Raw genomic sequence first — 22423 nt, forward strand, 5'->3', positions numbered from 1 at the left:
ATTTAACCATGAAAATCGTCTCTAGAATTGTTTTTTAGAACAGAAAAAAAAGTCCATTTGAAGGAGTATAGTTGACCAAAACTTATAGGTGGACTGCAGAGATAAACAGAAGTATTTTTTTAATGGACGTTATTTTTCCTTTACTACTCTTTGCTACTTCTTCCTGTTACTATTCCTTATTATGCACAGTGTATATATGTTTTTTGGCTTTGCCTGGAGAATAATATCTATTAGTTGGTTTCTTGCTTTTAAAATATATTTTAGTGTAAAAGAAATACCAGGTTGAAGAGACTTTGGCAGGCTGCAGGGTATTTTACAAGCTGACAACATTGCAGGACCTGACATTGATAGCAGGAGCCTCCCATGTCAACTGTGGCAGTTGGTTGCCCAACCTCCAGCATCCTGCAGTTTACAGAGTGCCTCTCTTTGCCTTTGAGCACATACTTGAGTATTATGGTCCCTTCCTCTGAGCTTTACTTTTGGTTTCTTTCAGATTCACAAGCAATAATATCTGCCTTTACTACTCTTCTGTCAGAGTTTCTCAAATCCATTGTCTCCTTTTTTTAAAGGGATGAGATAAAAGGAAAACAAGCAAAGCCAGACTTCATTATGCTGAAATGTTGCATGTTCAATGTTTTGTGAGATTTCATTTAATTTAATCCCCAAATTACCTAATTGAACACATCCTTTGTGTTCCCTTCATTCTTATTTTTAAATGTTTACATCATGAAACTAAGGTTACAGTTAGCATTGTTTATAGTAAAGGAAGGAAACTACACGCCATTTTAAGATGAGAGCAGGCTGGAGCTTTGAATGGGTGAAGTGGAGAAGAGGTGAGCTGTGGAAACAGAGCTGCATGAGGAAGGGTTGCTAATGTTTGGGTAAGGGCAGAAGCTGCCATATCCTTCGTGGGCATCACGATCTTTCTTGTAGTTGTGGAGAAATACAGCAAAATCTGTTTTTTTAAGTAAAAACTTTGGTAGGAAGTCGCCTAAAAAAGCAAACAAAAAATATCCACCCCAGCGTTTCCATCTTTGTTGTGATGAAAGAGGATAGAAGAGCAAAAATTGTTTGTTTGTGGCTTTTTAAATCAAAGGATGGCACTAAACTGGGAGCTGTTATAAACACTGAGGACAGACAACCGACCAGTGGCATACAGAGATGTTATAAAATTGGATAAAAAAACATTTCTGGAAAAATAGCCTAGTAAATCTGCACTAATTCACTCAGGGAAAATTAATACAAAGGAACTGGTATTCAATAGAAATGAGAAACCTAGAAAAGAGAACATAAAAACAATAATCGAAGTGGGACAGTGGTCAGCAAATTGTTCCATGCCTGTAATATGATATGTTGACATAAACAAGAAAACCAAGTGTGGATTTTGGTCTGTTTGCCCAGAGGCAGCATGTCACTACACAGGAAGGTTATAATCCCTCTCTGCATGAGACCAGCATGACTCCATCTGGAATAGAGCTTTCTGATGTGGGCATCTCCTGGTCACAAGGGCATTAGTACATATTAAGGGGTTTGGGATAAACACAAGCAAGACTATAAAGTTGGATGGACAAAGAAAAAAAAGAGTAAAATTAGCTCAAATGTGTACAATTTATATTCTTTGGCTGTTTCTCTTCATAGGAGAGAAAGACGAGAAGGGAAGGAATTGCTTAAGATATTTTAGAGTGGCACAATGGAGGACCCAAGGAATGATGATGCCCAAGATGAAATTTGACTTGAATATCAAGCAAAACATATCTGTAGTGAGTTCTTTTTGGCTATCTGATATTCCTAAAATGGATACAGTGGAGATTCAGGACAATTAAAATGCATAATCTTCTGTGATACGCAGTAATGTGCATCTTTTGTTTAAAAAACTATTATCTGAGTTTTGAGGAAGTTAAGTGTAAATTTCAGGTTTTAAAATGTGCTTTTAAGAATATTGATTGTAATTTTTTAGAAAATACAAGTAGTGCTATTTGACACATAAATTCATATGTTACATTGCAGATTCAACCTGTAATAGTTCAGCAATTCCTGTGACAATTATAATTACCTTCAACAGTCCCAGCGGTTTTTAGACACACTTATTTACTTCCACTAGGTGTCCTTTCAGTAGCTAATCTGCAGTAGTCAGTGTGCAACACAAACATATTTATAAAGAACAATAGACAACTGGAGAGCATGGTGTGACCACACCATACTGACTTCAAGTATGAAAATCGTTTTGCAGAGAATGAAGTATTAGGGGATGGAGAATATGTTTGTCCTTTATTCCCTTTTTAGTGACCATTATATGTTAGTACCTTGAAGTATATGGCCAGTTCATCTTAGTTAAATTGTTTAAGCAAAGGCCTGGTTCCTTTCCAAAATTTAGATCTGGTTGTTGAGACCGATATTCCAAGGATTTATTTTAAGCTGTTGTGGTTGATTCCCTCCCTCATTCTTAGATATGTTCTCCTTTTGGTTCGGAATAATTCTTCTGTCTACTTGTTTTAGGGTCTTCATATGTCTGTTATCAGTTGGCAGAGGCTCTATTAATAGTCCCGCTCCCTCCAAGCTATATGCATTTAGTCATTTTGCATTTTCCTGATAAGCACTTAAAAAGGGCTTGCAGCAATAACCTTCCAGTCTCACCAGATCTCTTGTATAAAGCAGCGTGGGTCTGAATTAGTGCTGAGACTGAGAGACACCAACTGCTACAGGAAAATATTATGGTCATTTGACCCTGACAAAGACTTGCCTTGGATGGGGCTCCTGTGAGAGTGGAGTGGTGTCTGTGACCACTTGAGTTTGCTGGGCCTCTCTCTGGGACATATTCCATCTTTGTTAATTGTAGTCTGTCTTCCTTTACCACTCTCAATAATACATCCTGTATTACCTCTTATTTATCAGTTTTTCCATTGGTGGAAAAATGTTGATCTTGTTCCACTTCTAAACCAACTCTCTTTTGTTGGTCATTTAAATTGTTACCTTCTAGTATAGGTAATTATTTTGTAAACAGATGTCAAAAGAATAGCACCATGTTCTTTTAGTGTCTCAGACCCTTTCTGAGAGAGAGTGCTAACTCAGTTTCACAGTACCTGTAAAGAAACCAGTCATGACAATTTAGATAGGCCAACACAATTACAACTAGGGCTGTAAAACTCCTCATTTTTCAGTTCTTAGTATAAGTAACCTTGTGTCAGTACGCCACTCGAATTGTCCTTCAACATATCCTACATTAATGTTAAACCTTTTAGCCATAAGCATTCCTGACAAATGATAGCTGCTGTTGTTGACTACAGTCAACAGTCTGTAGTTGACTACAGACAGCAAATGTAGAGACCTTGATACGGATCAATTTTTGGATTATTCAGAAAGCGGGAGTATTTTAAATCCTTCACTACATAATTTATATAAAGCATAATTTTATTCCATAGCTTGTTATTTTTCCCATCTGGACATTTTTTGCATGCACAAATGTGTATTTATACACACATACACATATGCAAACACAAAGACATGCATGCATATACGAAAACAGTGTCATCCCAACAAAAATTTCCTTCAGAGAACTGCTTTGAACCTCTGTATTTATTTCAGACTTCAGTGTCTTCTCTGTATTTACTTACTTCCAGACTTCATTTGATTTTGAAAGTTAAAAATCTGATAGATTTATGGATGACTAAATAAGGAATGTAGGGATTCACAGCTGAACTCTGGGAATAAATATATTAAAAGTTCCTGTAAGTCTTATATTTAAACTGTAATCTAGATCTTTGCAAAAGCAGTGACAATCAAACATGGAGACATGTTGTTTGACCTGTCTTAGACGGAAGTTATATATGGATTTAAACTGAATTTTAGAAACAAAGTAGAGTTGGAGAAATTTGTTTACAAATGTTAGTTCATCTGCTTCCACCTAGAATTCAAAATTTTAGGAAACAGGCTTGCAATGGACTTTCCTGAGCAAAGAATGAGTTACGCCTAAACCTGAGTGTCCTTGTCTAAGGCTCTTGTAAATCTGCAACATGAGTGATTCCGCACCTTCCTCGGCAATCCCTAACATCCAAGCTGGAGCCGTCCTGCTTCAGTTTAAGCCCTTCTTCTGTAGAAGAAAAATTTTGTTTCCTTTTCTCGTGGCACCTCTGCTTTTTCAGCTTTTACAGCCATGAAGTTGTCCCATGTTTCCTTCACTGTTTTCTTCTTCAGACAAAACAGGCCTGCCGTTTTGTTTTTTTTTTAACAAGAGCTATATTTTCTTTATCATTTTTGCTCAGCTTTTGTCTTTTTTTCAAGATTGCTCTAGCGTATGTGCAATACATCCTTCCATTTTGCAGCAAATGACTGATAACTTCTCTCATAGTATGGTTTCTGAACTAAAATTAGTCCCCCTTCCAACCAGATTTTTCAGTTTACTTATGAAGATGTTGTGAGACAGTATCAATAGCCTTTTAAAGTTAAGAAGACATATAATAGCTATTCTTCTCATCCACCGTCCAGTTGTAAAAGGTAGTTAATTTAGTTTTACATGACAACATATCCTTGACAGACCTGTTGATATTTTTCAATATTTTTCTTCAAGACTTTTCTAGGGATTGAAGCTCAGCGAGGTGGTCCCAATATCCTTTGGTTTCCTCTTCCAATGCTTTCTAAAGACAAGCTCCATGTTTATCCTCTTTTAGTCTTTCAGAATCTCCTCTTAATATCATGATTCCTCATAGAGGAATAGGTAATGCTTCAGTGCAGTCTCAGAATACACCAAAATGAGTCTCACCAAACGCAACTAAAGCACCTGAGATGCAGCCTTGTTCCAGGTATTTTGTCAGTATGTATCTGATCCTAGCTGATGGAAGCAAAAAGAGTCAATAAACACTAAACTTTTTTGTTGTCATCATCTGTAGCTTCCCCTCTGCTGAGAAGCAGAAAACTCTTTTCCCAACCGAAAACTCTTTTCCCAACCTTGTATGGTTAAAGGACTTCCAGCATGCTTTTTATAACTTTCCCTTTCTTGCTACATCTGACTTTATGCATTGGCTTTTCTGTTTCTCTTCTTATACATTTGTGCTTTATTTTACTAGTTTTTTAAAAAGATTTTCTGTGAGCTTCCAGTCATTGAAGATTTTGTTAAGTTGGTCTGTTCTTATATTTCCCATTCTTCGCTGCCCCTGAGATAGTTTACACTTATGTCCTACATATTGGTTTGTTGAAGGAACATCCAGGTCCTATTTCCCTTAGATATCTCTCCTCTGTGATTTTTCCAGGTGTACTGAAGTCTCCCTTCTGGAGGCTGTCTTCATCTTGCTGTGCCTTGGATTGCTGCTGCTGTAAGAACCATCAGTTCCAGGACTTTGTGGAAGCTGCCCTTCCTCCTCCTAACCTGTTTTCCCCCTCCAATTAAATTTTTTTTAATATATTTATTTTTTTTTAATTTTTGGCAGGATAGCACATGCTGTGTGGTTTCTGTCTTTCTCTGATTTAGCATTTATGTTAGTGGGTCATTTCCTTTTACCCACTTATGTGTTTGGTGTGATCCAATTCCCATCAATGTTTGTCTTCAATGGAAATTGAATTTTTCCCTTTTAAGAAGAAAGCAAAAAAGGATTCCTTCCAGCTGGCCTGATTTTTAGTATCCTCAATTACTTGCAGTCTGTTTCAGCTTTTTTCTCCTCCTGTACTGTCCATGGCTGTTGCTCTCCTAGGTCAATAGCATGCTACTATGACTGAGATTCTTTATGCACTCCTTAAACCCTTTAGGCTCTTATTTGTTGTAGTATTTGAATATTCAGTGCTGCAGTCCCCCCTGCAGACCTGTTTCTATTGTGACCTGCATGACACTGCATTAACACTCACAGAAAATAGATATTAAAACTTCTCATGGGTAAGGAAACAAAGAGTGATCTTGCTTTCAGTGCATAATCTGCACCATAACACCATTTAACACTGCTGTGTAAGTGCTGCTTACCTGAAGCAAAGCTACTGCTCTGAGGATCCAAGATTCCACTGCAGTGCATGTACTGGAGTTCTCGGGCATCCTTTTTTACCCCACTGTCTCTTTCTATCAATTCTGTTTTTCCAGAGCTTTCTTTTCAAACTCTCAGATGAAGTGTTTTGTTTTTCTTTTTTCTGGATTGACAAGTTCCGCTTCTTTAGTATAAATATGTTTTTTAGATTTTACTTAAGCATGGAAAATTTTTCCACAACAAGATTCAACTGATTCTGAAACTAAATTCATATGGTTGAGTTTATTACTACAGTTATGACCTATACGGAATACATTTCCAAGGGAAAATTTCTTCTTTCATTTATTAGCTAGTTTCAGTAGCCTGGAGCTTTCCCTTAAATTTAGAACCGTAAGCTTAGTGAATCCCATATTCACAGAAGGGTTGAAATTGGAAGACATCTCTGGAGGTCACCTGATCCAACCCCCTTGCTCAAGCAGGGCCACTGAGAACCAGTTTCCCAAGACCATGTCCAAATGGCTTTTGAATATCTCCAAGGGTGAAGAGTTCAAAACCTCCCTGGGTAACTTGGTCACCCTCACAGTGAAAATATGTTTCCTGATGTTCAGAGAGAACCTCCTTTGCTTCAGCTTGTGACCATTTACTCTGGTCCTGTCACTGCACACTTCTGAAAAGATTCTGGCTGTTCTTTGCATCCTTTTCTTAGGTATTTATATACGCTGAAGAGATCCCTCCTGAGCTTTCCCTTCTCCAGGCTGAACAGTTCCAGCTCTCTCAGCCTTTTCTCATAGGGGAGACTCTCCAGTCTCTTCATCTTCATGTTCTTTCATTGGACTTTCTCTAAGTACTTTGTAATGGGTATATTTAGAACAGATACAGAAAAACTAAAATAATGAAAGATCTGAAATACCAATAAATATTATGAGAGGCTATGTTAAGAACAGGATAAATCGCCTAAATCAACAACCTCCTTGATTCTATCTCTTTGTTCCCAACAATCTTCTCTTTGTATGACTTATATATTGATTTCCATTACGTAAATAATTAGATGCTTTCAGATTATCCTCAAGCTTCTAGTTTTTGATGAAACCTGTACTTTGATTTACAAATCTAGGATTTCCATTGTGTTTTTCTGCTTAGTTAGGGTTGAAGCAGATACCTTGAGCCAAGAAGTCCCCAGCATATTTGAATATTTTAACAATTACAAGTTTGTTTTTTAAAGACATCTTCTACTGATTTAGAGCACTCCCAGTCCTCTCCTCCGAAACTGAATGCCTGAATGATTTCTTTCTTGGAAGAGAAAGGCCTTTTTTTTTTTTGAAAACATACAAAAAGTCTTTAGCACATGTATTGCTCTAGTTCACAGTCGTAACTTATTAGATTGTCTCTAAGCATTCAGGTTGATTAGGTTTCTTAGGATAGCGTATTGAATGGCTTGTACTGAGAAGAAACATTTATGGTCAGAGTGGGTAACAGGTAAGGTTATTCCCGTGGATGTACTGAACCAACATATTCAAAGTACCACAACATTCAGAGTGTTTCGGCCAAAAAGGGACTGTTCATGGAAGAAATATTTTCTGCTCTCTACTGCTCTCTAGTTTTACCATTTTTATAGCAATATAGCAATTGAAAGAAGTGTTCTGCTGTGTAGGTGGTACATAAGCAAACCATTGAAGGAAGACTTACTGTCTGCGAGTCATTATCTAATTAATACTAAAATACTACATCAGTGAAATTTTAGTAGAAATGTCAAGACTTTAAGCAGGATAGCTGCATTTATTCATCCCTGAGATCTGGCAGGACTCATTTCTGGAAAAGCAGCTGCACATTGACTCTCGCCCATGTAACCCATTTTCAAGCAGTGGATTATTTTAACTAGAGTTTTAAATACATTTAATAGCCAGAGACACCATTTGGTTGGGACTTAGTGCTTATACTAATGGTTCATTATTTTCTTTTTGCCTTGTTTCTCAGGAACATCATTAATTTCATGTAACAAATGACTGAGGCTGTTTTGTACTACATATCCTCTTGGATAACCTGGAGGTCTCTCTGACACTGGGAGACCTTTGATGACTCTTAGAGGAGAACTGTATCTCTCCTTTGTACCTTGTTGTAGGAGGGTGGACCTCCTTGTGCAAACAAGATGGGTTTTGTAAGAGGAGTGTTAATCTACAAGCAGAATTTACTTCAGAATAAATCTATATTCAGGAAGAACAAGGCAGCTTTTAAATTGCTTGAATTCCTGTCACCTTTGAAGATCAAGGGAACCTGTTAGTGCATCACTATGTTCAGTGTCACATTCTGAGACTGGGTGTAAATTTCATACCTATTGTTTTTGAGTAATGGCAAGTGAAGGATCTTAGTTATAAATAAGTTTCAGATATTTTCTCTCCTTGGGTACTCGTATCATGTGCTGTGGGTTGTTTATATTGCCAGACCTCACAAGCTCAGAGCTGTTAGGCTGAGTCAGTCATCCGCATGAGGAGGGCTGGACTATACAGATTTTGTGCTGTCTTTGGGAAGCACACCATCATCAGGGTTCTTCTTGTGGAATTTCCCCTTTCAATTCTGGATCTTTATTTTATACAACTTTTCTATTGCTGGATGCCATTCAAACGAACATCCCTCTAGGTTTCAATGTTTCTCCTGATATTATTGACTGATTAGAAAACCAGGGAGCTGGAAATGACCAATGACACAAGGGGAATCTTTGACTGTTAGATTTCTCCAAAGGGCATTTGGCACTGGAAGAGTTCCACTGTTTCAGCCAGTACAAGTACGTTCAGAACCGGACACATGGTCAGAGATGCACATGACGCCTGGTTTTATAGGTATTCCCACAAACCACAGCTGCTATATTGGTCCAGTGTTAGGTGAAGTCCCCAAAATACTTTGAACCATTAAGTGTGGATCTTCATCTTCCTACATCTTGCTTAGTCATTTTTAACCACTCTGATTTAGTAGGCTTTTGTGCTCAGTACATATGGTTATCTCACACTGCACATTTCACGTACCATTGATGGAAATGGAGCACTGTGCTTGCTTAATCCTTCCTCCAGAGCTAAGGCTCTCCTTGGCCCAGCCTGGTATCAGCTGTTGAAATACTCTCCTAGTCCCCTATGGATCAAATTCTATTATCCTACGCACTATGTGAATGGACTTTCATTGATTTAATTTTGTTGAGTTAAATTGTGTTTGGATGTTTGAGACTGAGAAAAAACTTAGTATTAAGCTTAGTTAAACTATAACCGATGTTTTCCTTGGATATGAAAACAAGGCTTGTTTTCATTACAGGAAAAATGGCATTTTTACTCCAGAAATTGCTAGCAATTGCAGTGACCGTGGATGGTACTAGCAATAGTTTTGTCCTAATCACTGCTGTAGTGGATGGGAGGTAGGAAAGCATTCCCCCAGGCGTGAACTTTGGCTTGGTTTACACTTGTTCTCAGCTTCATGAGCGATTACCATCTCTGAGAGGAAGCGTGTATCTTTACTGTCAAGAAAATGATTTACTTTGTTTCTTATTTTAAACACAGATACATTTTAAAGGAAAGACAATACCTCTTATCCATCAGAACAGGGAATTTATCTTGGCACATCATAATTTCAAAGGACTTTGAAGACAAAGAAGACAAATAGTTTTAGGCTAGAGAACAGTGTGGGAGATTGTCCTCCTAGCTTTTCTTCCCACTTGGCTACTGCCTGACTTTAGGGTTACAGCACATAGTAAAGCTCTGCAGAAAACTCTGAAACGAAAAGGATCAAAAAACCTCAGAATCATTTGGGTTGGAAAAGACGTCCGAGATCATCAAATCTAGCCTTTGAATGATCACCACCTTTTGAACTGGACAGTGGCAGTAAGTGCCACATCCAGTCATTTCTTGAACACCTCCAGGGCTGATGACTCTACCACCTCCCTGGGGAGTCTGTTTCAAAGCTTAGCAACCCTTTCCACAAAGAAATTCTTCCTAATGTCCAACATGAATCTCCCCAGGTGCAGCTTAAGACTGCATCCTCTTGTCCTGTCACTAATTGCCTGGGAAAAGAGGCCAATCCTCACCTGGTTACAACCTTCTTTCAGGTAGTTGTAGAGAATGATAAGGTTCCCCCTGAACCTCTTCCTCTAAAGGCTAAACACCCCCAGCTCCCTCAGCCACTCCTCACAGGACTTGTGCTCCAGACCCTTCACCAGCTCTGTTGCCCTTCTCTGGACACACTCCAGCACCTCAATGTTTTTCTTATCCTGAGGGTTAAGGACACAGGATTCAAGGTGCAGCCTCACTAGTGCTGACCACAGGGGGACAATCACTACCCTGGTCCTGCTGGCCACACTGTTTCTGCTACAGGTCAGGATGCCATTTGCTTTCTTGTCCACCTGGACACACTGGTGCCTCATGTTCAGCCAGCTGTCAAACAGCATTCCCATGTCCTTTTCCACTGGATCGCTTTCCAGCCACTCTTTCCCCAACCTGCAGCATTGCATTGGGGTTGTTTTGACCCAAGTGCAGGACCTGGTTCTTATTGAACCTTATATCATTGGCCTCAGCCCATTATGATCCAGCCTGTCTAGATCCCTCTGTAGAGCCTTCCTATTCTCCACACAATTTAGTGTCATCTGCAAACTTACAGATGGTGCACTCAATCCCCTCCTTCAGATCATCAGTAAAGACATAAAACAGGACTGAGGTATTAAACAGGATGGGTCCTGCAGCAAGAAGCAGAGTGGTTATGTCAATTTGGGGACAAGGCCACCTGAATTAGTCCTTCTGAGAAACACAGCTTACCAGAGTAGTGTAAATATAGCCAGGAATTATTTCTGATGACACTTTTTGGAAGGCAAACTCATTAATATCTTTAATTAAGAGCCTCCCATTCAAATGTAAATCTGAAACACTTCTTCCTTTCTAAGACTTTAAAAAAATAATTTGAATCACAAGACTACCATTTAGCTTTTGGACTTTGCAGTACTTTAAAGAGTCAGCTCAGGAAGTTCTGAAATGCTGTCTCATATACCTCGCTGGAAATGCATGGTGGTTGCTGGGACCCCGAGAAGTTCATGAGATGCAGTCTGAAGGCTAAACATGAGAGCAGGATGTTGCAAAGATGTGACAAGACTAGACAAAAGAACAATGTTTTTAATTGTGCTTACTAGTATTTTTTCCTATTACAATTTTCAACTGGAATTTGTGCCCCACAGAAATCAGCTAATAATTTCTCTTTCTTGCCCATTTTTCTGAGTGAGCAACTTGCTCTGCCATTTCTACGGGCATCTTTATGACTGACTTCTTCCCATCAAGGCCATCTAAGTATAATAATCCTTAAATATCAAATCTTTACCAGCCCTCTCTCTTCTTTCTCTAGCTTTGACTCTTTCCCCTACAGCTATCATTCATTTTCTTCACATTATCCTTTATGGACAAAAAGATCTTCCTGAAATCATGACCCATCAATTCCTCCTGCACAAAAATCTTCTCTCATGGAAGCAGAACTACACATGCTTTGGAAGTTTATAGAAGTATGAAAGTAAATTAATGCATTGATGATTTAGTCAAACCCCAAATTTTATGATTTATTACATGGTTTATATGGCTGAATCTGTGGAAGATACCTGTCTAAGCTGTGACTAGATACTGAGATGCTTGGAAGCCATAAAATACGAGTAGGGAGCTGGCTTCTGCAAAGCTTACCTCACTTTTCTATATGATGGCCCTACTGTTTGGCTCAATGGTGAAGGGCTTTTCTTAATTTAATTGCATCCAATTTAGTGTCTTTTTTGTGCTATTAGAAAGAAATCCCAAGCGACTAACATAGATGTTTTTCTCCTCTATCTCATGTGACAGTAACATATTAGTCAGTGCTCTGAACATTCCCCACCATGAAATGAAATGGAAGTTTTTTTAGATGAAGCACAGCAGGTTTCCCTTTTATAAATCCAGTTTTAATTTCATTATAATTTTTGGGGCAATAATGTAGGTAATATAACTGATAGATTTTTTTTTAAGTCTTGACATCTATATGAGTAGAAGTGGAAGCAGAATTCATATCAGCAAACTAATACTACCAAGAGAAATTGCAAACAGACTTTAAAACATATTTTAAAGAGTCTCGTACTTACTTTTGTGAAAGTTGGATGCTATACAACAATCTTGCCAAATATGTACTATGTGAACTCACCATGTCCCTAAAATTCTGTTGAAATCCTAGCAAGCTGGAGATATAGAGGAAGTAAATCTCTGCCTGTAGTTTTTTTTATAATAAATAAAATGTCTGCTATTTCCATTTACCTCTGAACCTGCAACACGAATTCACTACTTACTTACTGGAAACAGCTGAAAGAAATTGAGAGAAGAGGACTGAAAACAAGCAAAGATCAAATCTAAATCAGAACTCAACATATTTTAAGTTTTCTTTTTCTAGTTCATTGACAACTTCATAACCACTTTACTAATTGTATAGCTGTAAAACATATGTCACCTTATATTAATCTTATATGTTCCCCCGAGTGTTTCCACGTATGTACAGAAAACACTATCTTCTACGTGTTGGTATTATGTCGGATATCAGTGTCAGTGAAAACTTGTCATAAAACCTCTATATTTTGTTCCAAATAATTTATTAAACTGATATTGTGCCATCAGATGACCCCTATAAACCTCGAATGGAAAATGGAAAAATAAATAATGCTTTATGAAAACATTTCTTGAGAGGATAAATAATTCAGCCTAGATAATGCATCTCGAACTGATGAATGTAAAGATTTATGTAGAAAATGTTCCAATATTTATTATAAGAACTAGGACAGTAAGTCGAGAAAAATGGAACTGTATTTCTTCTTTCCATACTTTTTCTTTCAGGTCTTAATCTACATTTAGAATAATCTGCATATAGAAAAAGACTGTACATCTCAAAACAAGTAACCTTTGTGAGAGGAAATTAGCAATATTTGCAATTACTTAATAGTTCTTAAAGGTGCAGTCATGCAAGGTGCAGAGTACTCTCAAATTACAATGTGTTCATCAGGTATTGATTCTTTTCAACACTTCTTCAGGACCACCAGAACTGTATTAAACCCTGGCAATGTAGTTCTATATATCCATCTAAGGGAAGAGTTCTTTCTTGTGAGCCAAACATACTCAATAACTGTCAGAGAGTTTGAAGGGATTGCATATTGCAACATTCATTCTTCATTTCTATTGATGTTAGCAAGGACTTCAGAAGTATTTAATAAATTCAGCAATAAGTGCCATATCATTTGGAGACAGTGATGCACCCTGCATTTGTTGCTGCCAACTTATGGTTAGTAAAGCAGAGATAATGTCAGTTTGAAGGTTATTTTACCATCACACCTTATAGGTGTCATGGTGATAGCTGATAATATTTTTAAAACCAGTAATGTGGTTGAGATAGTCACTACTGACAGAATGAAGTGGGAGGACAGGTCAGTGTCTGGACAGAAGATGTGCCCCTTGCAGTAACAAGTAGTGTAGAAGCACTGAGTTCCAAGAGGTAATTTGGAAAAGAGGAATTTATTTATTGTTTCTTGTCTTTATCCAGGCAAGTAAAGTCATGATCTCCAGACAGGGAGCAGCTTGCTTACTTTAAATATTCTAGCCTCAGCAGATGTTCTGTCTTCTGAATATCTGAAGATAATGTTCAACTAGTTTAGTTTTACTTCAGGAGATACAGTGGTAGGTTTCTTCAGCTAGAGAAAAGCTGCAAACTCTCCATTACTCTCTTGTCGAATGCCAATACAACAGCATGTGAAAAACATGGGGAAGACTTTTAAGCTGTATATTCCTGTGCCCTGAACTCCCTGCAGTGGGAAATGTAACAGAAAGTTTCCAAGAAAAGAGGACATTGAGAAACTTAATCTCCTTTCCACTGAGGCAATCTGCCAGGAAAGACCTACTGTAGGCAAAATTTGGGCAAAAAGCCCCTTCTCAGAAAACAAGTTTGGTTGGGGAAGAAACATAAAGACAACTGGTCAAGTCCTTAATTCCTTATTATGTTTTTCTTAACCTTGGCATTAGTGAAGTAATACAAGCCAGGCTTTCAAAATCTGGTTCAGTGTTTCAAAAACACATTGGTTAAATTTAAATGTATTTTTAGGAATCAAAACAAAAATGCAATTGAAAAGCTGGGAGGGGTGAGCTCACACCTTCACCATTCCAGTAATTTGGCTGGAGAGTGTTTCATGCTAGTTAAATTTGGGACCAACTAGCCATAGCCATATGGCCAGATTAGCAGTGGTAGCAGGCTGCTGGAGGGAAAGAACACTGGAAAGTGGACTCAGATCTACATGAAGATAATGGGATACATGTGAACAATTTTGGGGATTTTATCAGTGTCAAGATTTTAATTAAAAATATGCCAGTTTTACTTTTCCTGTATGCCATTTTGCTGTTTACCTTGCTGACTTTCCTTATCTTTCTTGGTGTCTGTAGTTTGTTAATCTTTTTTATTCTGAAATCTTTGAGAAATATCTTCCACCTCTTTTTCTCTAGCAGCCTTTTTAGCAATAACTCACCTTACCTGTTTTTAAAATTTTCTTTTTTGCATGTTCCTCATCTGTAGATTTTCCTGTTTTCTCCATATAGATTTTTTGCCCTCACCTTTTCCCATCTTTGCTACAACATTCTCCCTTTTCTCTATGTTTCTTGCTCCATTCCTAAGAACTTTTTCTTACATCTGCACTCTGCCATTCCAGAACTGGATCTCCATCTCTCCTCTCAAGTAACAGACTGACTGTGGTGGGAAAGCGATGATCTCTTTTTTCTTTTCTTTTTGCTAGTAAGACATTGTTCTTGTCTCCTGTTGGGCAAAAGGACCAGGCAAACCTCTTTTCTATTCTGCTCCATGGCCTTTGCCCTATGTGGTCTGGGTGTGGTGAGCTCAGATAGCCTGCTGATGCTTTCATTGCATGGGCCACAGGGAGGGGATGTACCTTTCATTCCCTCCCCTACACAGAGCCCTACCACAGCGTCAAGATGATGAGAATCACTGAAGCAGAGGGATGAAGCCTTAGGGCGGGAGGGGGGAATAAATAATGGATTGTTCTCAACCCTCCGTACTGCATTAGGCTGACAGATGATTGCTTATTCCTTGCTCCCACCCACACGCTTCATGCCACCACCAGCATTTTTGGTCCTTTGTGGCTGAGGTTGTGGGCTAGTCAGCTGATGAGTCAGCTCTGCTAACCAGTGCTGTTCCAGCTCCCCATGACAGGGATAGCTTTGGCATAAGAGTTTCAGCCAGCACTATCTGCACGGAAGATGGGGGCCGCTTGGGCACGTTAGTTGATTTATTTAGAATTTTACCATTCTACAAATAAATAACAGGTTTCTAGGGGTGTACAATTCATCTCGTCTTGTTCTCTTTGCATAGTCTTCGATGCAGGAAGTTTTGAAGCTACACTCTATATACCATCTGTTAGTACGGGAGTGTGGAGTTAATGGGAAATTCAAACTTTGAATAGGTCAGGAAATTCAAAGATTTGTTCTCACAGCAATTAACTACATGTTGGTCTCAGATGGTACTTTAGCTCATTGGGTTAATGTACAAAACAAATCTTGCGCCACAGCCGAGTTCCCCCACCGCAGCTGAACTTGGCAGAGGGACCAAGTGGGAGAAGAGAGGATCAGAGCTTCAAAATACCTTTGTGCCTTCTCAATGCTGGGCAGGCCTGGGCCTCTTTAGTGCTTCCCAGGGGTCAGAACACCCTCCGGGACTGGCGCATGCAGCATCTCACAGCTCATGTCAACTGGGGAACATCTGGCCAATGGAAAATACATCAGGCAGAAGCATGTTCCAGCTGCCCTGTTCCCAGCCTGCCCCATCCTGCTTTGACTCCATCAACTCCTGGATGTGTTGCTGTGGCTGTGGTGCAGTGGTTAGGCACTTCAGCTCCTTTTCTTGTTCTCCACATCTGGCAAAGGCTTTGCTGTGCTAGGACAGGTTGTGTGGACCACCGCATGTGGAAGGCTCAGTCACAACTACTTGCTTTAAACTAATTTCTGCAGCTGCATTATTTGCTGCTCTCTTCAGTACTAGAAGAGTTCCAGGCATCCTTCAGCAGTTCTGGCCAAGCTAGACCGTAGTTTGCATTGCAGTAGCAAAACGCTTTTTTTCCTCCTCTTTCTGACAGAAACTGTCTGGAAAGCACTGGGCCATTATAGAAAGGTAGCTGAGCATCAAGTATGTACAGTACATTGGGGCAGCAGGAAGAGGGGGAGGGTAGAAGCAATTTCGTGAGTATGCTTGCCGTAATTTTTGCAACTGAGTTACTCAGAAATCCTTACATTTTGATTGTAATGACTGTAATTTGTCACAGTACTTAAACTTATTTCTAATGAAAGAATACCTCTTAGTAGCTATTTAAAGTCAATTTGTTTATTAAATAATGATTTATAGTGCACTAATATGAAATTGTTTGATTTTGGATTATTAGTTGAAGTATAAATGAACTGAATTGCATTTCTCTGGATAATTTTCAAATTAAATAAACTTCACAGAAGGACTAAAAAAAGTACTGTACAGGCAGATTTACAGCTAATACAAATTACTGTATGCATGTTCTCTTATATATCTATATATCTATATAGAGATACATATATCTCGGTGGTGTACATATCCTTGACTGTCAGGTGGAAGATATCAGAGCTGAGGAGAGAATGAGGCAAGTTTGCAGCAATTATTTGGAAATTGGCATACGAGAAGTCATTGTTTATCTTGACTTCACTATACTAAATTACTGACCAATTCTTTCTCTAGAATTGCAGTTCCAGTGGGACTTGGGCACATGTGTGTCTTCTTACATGTCCTTAGAAAATGGAGCAATTGACCACACTGTCTTTGAGTAGAAGAGGTCATATTCTTGAAAAAATATTACAAATATTTTATTTTCATATAATAAGGGATATAAAAAGGACTCTCAGTAAGGCAAGACTTTTTAAATATCAGCTCTGTGGCCAGACTGCTCTGCAGAAAAGAGCTGAGAAGCAAGTATTCTAGCAGCTGCTTACCCTGAAATGCCCATATGAAACTCATTGTTGCTGTTACCAATGATTTCTTTGCCAAACATCTCCAGAAGAATGGTATAATTTGTTTGTAAAAGTAAGGTAGCATAACAGCATTCTCATGTATCTTTTTCTATAACTAGAAAGGAAAAATTGCCATGTTAATTAAATATTTGCATTAATATCCAATGCTCCTTCACTTTAGACAAACCTCTGGCTATTTAGCCAAAGTTCATAAATATGGACAAAGTCACATCTCTCTTTAGGCAGGAGTTGATCCTGTAAATTTTTCATTTCCATGGGAAGTTGTTGTAGTGGTAAGTGAATGGGTACAAATCAGTAACGTAAGATTCAAGGCAACACCTTCAGAAGTCTCAGAAATCTTTGAAACTGTGGCCTATCTTCAAAAATGCCCGTGGCTTTGTCTGCACCGGTACTGTTACCCTCGAGGTCACTCCAGACACTGTTGACACCTTCCCTTTATAGACTGGTGTCTCTGTCTCATCACCTCCACCAGCACTTTGTCTGAGCTGAGAAGCTGAGGTGATGTGTCTCAGGTTACGCCTGCCTCACTGCCCAACCTTCCCATCCGTGACATGAGTGCGCTGATCTCTGATAGTGAGGTCCACCAGTGGTAAAGTCACAATCCTCTGTCCAGCTTCCAACCTAATTCCTCTCCGTAAATATAGTTGAGACCTGGAGCACAGATAAGGCCAATATTAGGGTGTCATTAGTTTCATATCAAATTTAGACTAGAAATATTTTGTGTAAACGGCAAAGTGCCCTGCAGATGGGAGGGGATCTCTCACATCAAGGACATACACATCAAGGTCAAACCTAAAGTGTAAAAAGCCCTCATTTTGGATGAAGCCAAGGGTACTTTACAACCTGTGAGTGCATCTCCAGGATCCCTGAAGCAGTCCGTGGCATGTATGGGCACACCTGTTTAGTGTGTCTAATAATAGCAGGACAGTGTGCAAATGAGTCATCTCATCCCACACTATGAGTCCTCAATAAGCTTAGTGCTGTGCCCTCATTCCTATTGTTACTTACTTAAGCTGGATTATAAAGATGGTTTGGGCAAGCCTGTTTGTGCTGTCTTTAAATGAAATGTGTCTGTGTACTAATCCTTGCAAAATATCAATGAGCAATACAGCCACCATAATTTTTTAAATTGTAGGCTTTGAAGTAATTTAACAGCTTTTGAAAACTTTATTTCAGGTAATTAGTGCAAATAATTAATGATGGAATAACAACGGTCGCTTTCATAGCGTTAACTACTTGTGAAAATAGGCCAAGCCCCCCCCTTCATTGGGTAGAGTTGACTTATCATAGGAGGAAAAATATTTTAAACTTTTTTCTTTAAATTTCCAACTGCCCCTCATCATTCGAAGGTAATTCTATCTACCACCTGCAAGACATGTCCATACGAGATTACTGTGTTGGTCATTTGAAGGATGCTCAGCTAAAATAAAGTAGGATTTTCTGACCTAGGAACAAGCTCTAACTAGTACTTGTTGTACTTTCATAGTATTCCTTCAGAATCAGTTCGTAAGCCTGTTTCCTGGTCTAGCATTTCTGTGTCGTGTCTCTAACGCTGCAGCAGGGCAATGTTTAGTTCAGGGCAATTGTATCTGTTGTTTATTGAATCTAATATTTGTTTGACTGTTTACCATGACTTTTAAATATCTTAATTAGCATAATTCACAGTAGCACATGGTTGGCAGACTTGGACCTTTAAGATAATAAAAAGGAACAGGCTAACTAAATATTTGTAAAAGGTGCCAGTATCGTTTAGGCATTTGACTTCAGCTTTTATTTAGTTCTACTCAGGTAACATTATTCCATCCAGATAAAACACCAAGCTATGCATTTATTCCCTGCTCAAATTGAAATAAGGTAGTCTCATGGCATACTTGGGGGAATCCCAAATATTATTGCAAATATGTAATAATATGCACGTGCCCTATATCTGCATGGGTCAAAAGGATGAGTTGCCTCTTTAAAAGGTTTCTGTGAACCTGTATTGTTATAGTAAGCTCTGGTAGGCGAGGGGTTGCGTGACTGCAGCAGACTCATTTGTGACCTCAGAAAAGTGGTTATGAAAGTGATCTCTTGATCAGAGGAATAGAGCTCTGCTGCCTGCCAGACCAGCAAGGCAGAAATGAGCCTCCTCCCTGCAAATCTGCCCCGGCAGGAGAAAAAAACCTTCTTTTGGATGCAGCATAATGATTCCTCTGAAAAATACTCAGCCTTAAAACAAAGTGGGCTCTAGAGTATATATTATCTCCAGCTAACTTTCACATATTTTAAGAACATGTGCAAAAGCATCTTCATTTTTGCAATTTGTAGTTTTCATTTTCTGCCTTAAACCTACTCATATTTTCCTTAGTGTAGTGTAATAAGTCTTGTTTCAGTGGTTACTGGACTGACTGTAACAGTAAGCCACAGTGTATATGCAATGAAGATCATATTATAACTGATGAAAAAGCAATAAAAACTCCTGTTTATGTCACGTAATGAATGTAAAACAGATCTGATGTGTCACTAAGAAATCACCCTTTTTTATCTAGAGGAATTTGGCAGCATAAGAAGCACTAGAAGTAATTTATGTATCATAATTATTTTTATACACACTATTCACCTAGCATTGATCACTCAGTGAAAGCTGCAATTGGATATAATTGCCTAGAAAGTTGAAGCTATAATCCTATATGTTTCATGAGTGAGAGACAAGATTCTTGTCCTTATCCCATAAGGAATACTAGTTATTTCTTGGGTAACTTGCTATGAGTCAATTTAACAGGCACCTTTGTTGGAGTCAGACTTGCCTGTTCAAGTCAATAACACATATGCAGAAGAGTTGAAACTGGAGAAAAGGTTATATTTTATTAGCTAGGACTTTGTTTCTCAAATACAGAACATTGGTTGTTCCTTATTTTCACATGGGACAAGTCTGATAAGAACTCTGTCCCTGCCTTTTAATTTTATCACTATATCTAAGTAATCTCCGGTTTTAAAAATTGAAAAGCAAATCAAGGCAGGGACACAATTTACAGTCTTAGAGCATTCAAGTATTACCTTTCCTGCCTTTTTTAAAGACAGTATTTTTTATTATGCTTAGAAAATTTGAAGGTTCCAATTCTGTTTCTCAACGTAAGGACTGTGGCACTTTTAAAAAACGTAATTCCTCTTGTGCTAAGGGAGAGAGAACATGTAAGCACACTACTGGCCTGCTTAGGGTCATTAACATGTGCTTGGGATCTTTTTCTGAGCATGGAACCTGGCTGCCAAAAAAGGCAAAGCCAAACCTTTGTGAGGAAGTGAAAAATAAAGGTTCTTGTAGTAATTGAATACATCGTGTGCATGCATTTTCTATTTCTGCAGAAGGTTCCAGTTCTGCAAAACAATTTATTTTTGGACAAACCATAATGTCTTCTCTGCAGGCCCTCTGTCTTACAAGGGATTCCAGTTGGGAACAAGGTCCATCTGCTTGGATAGCTTTGCAGGACTAGTCTTTAAATGCATACATTAAAATCTTAGTCTGTATAAAAACACATTTAACAGATACAGGGATCATAACATCAGTTTAGGGTTCTGGCAGTTCAATTTTTGACTTCTGTTGTTGAATAGTTCTACATTTGAGCTTTTAGGTCAGATTGTCATGCTACTGGTTTTCTTCAGCATTCCAAAAGGCTTTGGAATATAGTTCAGGGTTTTAAAATTATCCTGAAAATTGATTCTGAAATAATTTTTTTAAACTTTTAGATAATGTTCCTGAAGTTCCATTTGTCTGTATCTTGTCTCATCACGTTTTATTACTTCTTGAAATAGAAAAGCCAAAGCTCAAGGACCTCCTCTCAGGCATATTTTTCCCACAGCTTGTTGGATTCGTGTAACCTCTCAAGGCTTCATACAGTCAATCTCGTCATGGCAGCCTCCACAGACAGCAGAAAACACCAAAGAAAAGCAGCTCTGCCTTAGAAAGAGAGCGCTGTGTTATGTAGGGTGTGTGTCTTTACTGGTGGTTCTGCAGCAGTGTGCCGTGATATCCAGCTGACTTAAAGGTGGAGATTCTCATATTTCCTCTGTCAAGTGTGTTTGCTTATCTGAAGTACGCTGGTAAGCAAATGTGTCTTTGCCTTTAATATTGGATACAGTATGGCTGCTATATAAAGCAGATACTAAGGAATTGCTCTTATGATATTTCTAACTCTAAAACTGTTGGATCCAGATTTGGTTTTCTGGGTAACATATGCACATCCTGCGCACTAAGGTCTCAGCGTGAATATTTTAGATGCAGTGTTTATTTCATCTTAAAGGTTTCCTTTATCCTCTCCAGATCATGTGCATTGGCTATTTTTAAACAGTCTCTTGGATGATATACTGGCCTACTGACACGTGTTCTTTCAACTCTCTTTTAAGAGATACTGACTTAAATTCCTCTTGGAGCTAGCAGGTGTGAATTTAGCCTGTTCCTTTCCATGCAGAATGCTGCAAACAAAATTATAAAGGGAAAAGAGTGATATAAAAGCAATAAAAATTGAGGAGTGGAAGCTTAGGAGATAGTCTGTTGGAAACACAGGCCTGGAAAAGAGGTTATCAAATCAAAAAAGGCTAACAAAAATTGTGTAAATCTCACGTAAGTTAGTAATGGTCAGGTTGCTTTAATCAAGAAGGGAAAAAATGTTTTCTCATGCACTCTCCTAGTTGTATTTGTTTCCATGCTTGGTTTTTTATTTGATTTCATCCTTCAGGAATTGATTCCTAAATGTTTTAAACTGCAGATCTAAATTGAAGAGGGTAAAATTGTGCACATCTTCTGTAGCCAATAGAGACTAAAAATGTTCTGATATTCTTAAAGTAAATCTGTTATCAGGACTTCATTGCATTTCTTCAGTAAGATGCAATTCTTACAATCACCTTTTAAAAAGCAGGAAAGATTCCAGTAGACTGCAGTAGCTTACTTCTGAACTGAGCTTTTCTCCTAGCTGTCTTTTCAGTAAAAATGGATTTTGGTCTCATTACTTATGTTTCTGAAAAATATTTCAGACTCAAATTTATTTCAATAGGCTGTTTATCATTAAAGAAATTTTTTGTTGTTTGGATGCAATGATTAGTCACAAACTGGTCTTTCATCATATGCTTAAATTTAGTCACATACAGGCTTTCTCATAAGGTTCTGATTTTTCTTATTGTCACTTCTGTGATATACTTTGTTTCGCATCACAGATGCTGCTCTTGTTCATCTGTTGTTTATTTTCTGTCTGCAACAAATTTTGTGGACAAGGTCATGGCATTGCAGTGAGAATATAACAACATAAGAAGTGCACTACTGTGTCACACCAGTGGTCCGTCTAGTTTGGTATTCTCATCTCCAAAATTGATGTCTTTTATCTGCTTTAAAACATTCTTGTCCTAGTGTTACCAGGCACTTCACAGGCCACATATTGTGGGGTTGCG

The 22423-nt window shown here is 38.4% G+C and overlaps 1 protein-coding gene across 1 annotated transcript in view; it reads left to right on the plus strand.

Moving 5' to 3' along the window:
- Positions 1-22423, plus strand: part of AHRR (aryl-hydrocarbon receptor repressor) — an 86105-nt gene that overhangs the window by 28173 nt on the left and 35509 nt on the right. The gene's annotated exons all lie outside the window — the stretch shown is intronic.

Source organism: Pipra filicauda, unplaced genomic scaffold (assembly GCF_003945595.2).
Source record: "Pipra filicauda isolate LSUMZ 115617 unplaced genomic scaffold, ASM394559v2 scaffold56_size3634133_pilon, whole genome shotgun sequence".
NCBI lineage: Eukaryota > Metazoa > Chordata > Aves > Passeriformes > Pipridae > Pipra > Pipra filicauda.